The 3,244-nt window shown below is 34.9% G+C and overlaps 2 long non-coding RNA genes across 2 annotated transcripts; both read left to right on the forward strand.

The window, feature by feature from the left end:
* Nucleotides 1-611: 611 nt before the first annotated feature.
* Nucleotides 612-1,497, forward strand: LOC129580063 (uncharacterized). The gene is made up of 4 exons (XR_008689332.1): nucleotides 612-780; nucleotides 954-1,043; nucleotides 1,256-1,354; nucleotides 1,449-1,497. It is a non-coding gene; the product is annotated as an uncharacterized LOC129580063 (long non-coding RNA).
* Nucleotides 1,498-2,312: 815 nt separating this feature from the next.
* Nucleotides 2,313-2,969, forward strand: LOC129580062 (uncharacterized). Its single transcript, XR_008689331.1, has 3 exons — nucleotides 2,313-2,467; nucleotides 2,547-2,645; nucleotides 2,794-2,969. It is a non-coding gene; the product is annotated as an uncharacterized LOC129580062 (long non-coding RNA).
* The last annotated feature ends 275 nt before the right edge of the window (nucleotides 2,970-3,244 follow it).

Here is a 3,244-nt window from a genome sequence, read left to right on the forward strand (position 1 = left end):
CGGGCCGCATCGAATATAAGCATAAGTATGACATTTGTAATCATTCGTATTTGAACCATTGAATAAACAACACATAATTGCCAATCACTCCTGAGTTCGCATTACAACCAGACGTGAATTTCTTTGAAAAGATGCCAGCGGATAAAAAAAAATGCGACCATGTACCCATGGTGTCGATTTACGTCGGACAATCGTTTTCTATATACAAATACATTTTGTACGATAGACGTCGATCGTTGACCGAATCAAACATAATGAAGTCAAATGTTGTTCAGTTTAATCATTTCATTGAAGACGATGGCGAAAATTAATCTTTTATCGACTTTTTTGCTTTTTTAAAATAAATTTTACGAAAAGGAATTTACAATTTTTTGTTTCATTGGTTCAAATTTAACATTTTTTCTTGGTTTTCATTAACATTTTCTTAACACTTTTAGGCGTTTTTTTTACATTTTAACAACATTTTTGGGCTATTTCGTTTAACATTTTTTGGAGGCTCTAGTAATGATGATGTTAAATGTTCATATTAAAACTTGAATATGCTTGAATATTCTAAATTCCAATTAAATGTAGTGAATTGGTCGGTTTTTTCAAGTTTTTTCAAAAATTAGTCTGTTTTACAAGTTTTTTTTATCTAGTTTAAAAGTCATTGAAAAGGCGGAATATTTAAATATTGCTTGATTTTTTTTTCAGGAAACACACGCATTTTAAAAACCCTCATTAACAATGGTGCTGACGTGAAAAATGAATCGATTGCACTTGTTTGGGCCGCTAAAAATGGTAACTTTCCATGTTTTTTTTTTACCGAAATATTTCATTACATGGTGAAGGTTGAAAAGGAATGGAATGAAAAAATCAATTCCATCCACGATCTCAAAGTTGTGTTTATGAATCTTCCAAAAAAATATGCTTGAACTTGAATTTGATTCGATCTGCTTTGAATTTCTTTGCAGGGCATTTGGACATCGTTAAACTATTGACTGAAAATGGAATGAATGTCACGGGCACTCCCGAAGCACTCAATTGGGCCGCTAAGAAAAATGGTTATTTTGTTAATTTAAACTTGAAAATGTTAATTAATTTTGTTGATTGAATCGTTCGGGTGGCGGTCATAACGTGTTTCCAATTAGAGAATGCTATCCGTCCGGGGCGTTATGATCGCCACTCAATCCTTCAAAATGATATTTTACCATCGCATTTTCAATTTTGTTAAATTTTGAACAAAAATGTTGACATTTCATTATCTTTTGTTTAGGAAATGTGAATGTTGTGAAATATCTTATTAAAAATGGTGCACCAGTTCAATACACAGACCGATATGGTTTTACTCCGCTTCATATGGCTGCTGAATGTGGTAAATATCATATGATCCATACAGACTAAAATAATAGACTTAAAAGTCTATTCTTTAGAAACAACCGTTTCATTTCATTTTCCTTATAATTCAGGTGATGTAAATATTATGAAATTTCTCGTTGAACATGGTGCTGAAATAGAGGTGTCAACGGACACGGACAAAAATTCGGACAATAGTGTCCGTCCGTCCAAAAACCGAAAAAAAAAATCGGACGTCCGGTCCGAATGTCCGAAAACCGAAATTTTTTTTCGGACGTCCAGTCCGAATGTCCGAAAACCAAAAAAAAATTTCGGACGTCCGGTCCGAATGTCCGAATTTTTTTTCGGACGGACGGACGGACAAGGGGTTTTGTCCGAACTTTTCAAATTTTTTCGGACGTCCGAAGTTTTTTCGGACGTCCGTAGAATTTCCGGACGTCCGAAAAAAATTCAAAGCCAAAAAAAATAATCGAGCCAAAAAAAATTCAAAAGAAAATATATTAGTTTGTATATTAGTTGGTTTACACTTTTTGGTAAACGTTTTTACGTTGGTTGTTGCACTTTGAAACTAAAATATTCTGAGGGAATTTGTTTGTCGCAACGGATCAATTGTGGGATTAGAAGGAAATCATTGGAGCCGGGAAAATTTTCTTTTGAATTATTTTTTGGCTCGAATATTTTTTTTGGCTTTGAATTTTTTTCGGACGTCCGAAGTTTTTTCGGACGTCCGGAAATTGTTCGGACGTCCGGAAATTTTACGGACGTCCGAAAAATCTTCGGACGTCCGAAAAAATTTGAAAAGTTCGGACAAACCCCCCGTCCGTCCGTCCGTCCGAAAAAAAAATTCGGACATTCGGACCGGACGTCCGAAAAAAAAATTCGGTTTTCGGACATTCGGACCGGACGTCCGAATTTTTTCAAAAAATGTTCGGACGGACGGACGGACAAAATTTTGTCCGTTGACACCTCTATGCTGAAATCGATGCAAAAGATCTTGGAAAGGGAACACCACTTCATTCTGAAGTTTTTTTCGGACAAACGGATGCCGTAAAATTTCTCATCGAACACGACGCTGATATTGATGCTGTAGAAGAGGATGATAATACACCACTGCATGTCGCGGTTCATACAGGTCTTATGAATGCTTTTTAGATATTGTTTCTAAATTCAAAACAACAAGTACAACTGAATTTATTGATTTTTCTGATCAGGTTACGTGGAAATCGTTAGATTATTAGTCGAAAATGGAGCTGATTTGGACATTGGAGATGATTTTGATCGGTGTCCGATTCATTGGGCAGCGAAAAAAGGTTGAAACTAATTTCACACAACACTATGGACTAATTCTGAAAACTCTGTAGCATTTGTATACTAAATTCAATCCACTGACGAATTAGGTCACACTTTAATTTATTAGCAAATACCGTTACTTTTGCTTACTTTTGAATTTTGCCATAGGAAAAGGTGAAGATTTTGCAAATGGAAAAAACGACGAACTGCAGTATTACAATATAACCAAAATACTCATCGACAACGGAGCCAATTTAAATGTTAGAGATTATGACATCATTTATGTTGATCAAGAAATGAGGTGTTAGTTATGTTCAAATGTTGATCCAACTAAAATAAACATGCAAAGCAATTTAATAGATTTAAGTGTCGACAATGTCTGTCTGAATTCACCTAATATTAAAGTTTAGATCTAACCAATTGGCTTTTTGATCAAAATTGTTCACCAATGCGAATGGAACCTTATTGCACTTCCACATCTCTTCGCTGTTTTTGGTATCAAAACCATCGAATCAAGTTACCTCAAATTAAATCAATCAAGTAACCTGATATAGCCAAGCACATTTAGCATATGTACGTGCGCATATAGTTCTAATACTGACTCAGAAGACGGTTGAGT

This window comes from Sitodiplosis mosellana, unplaced genomic scaffold, assembly GCF_009176505.1.
Source record: "Sitodiplosis mosellana isolate CC-2019 unplaced genomic scaffold, AAFC_SMos_1.0 Smas_scaffold_6983, whole genome shotgun sequence".
Classification (NCBI taxonomy): Eukaryota; Metazoa; Arthropoda; class Insecta; order Diptera; family Cecidomyiidae; genus Sitodiplosis; species Sitodiplosis mosellana.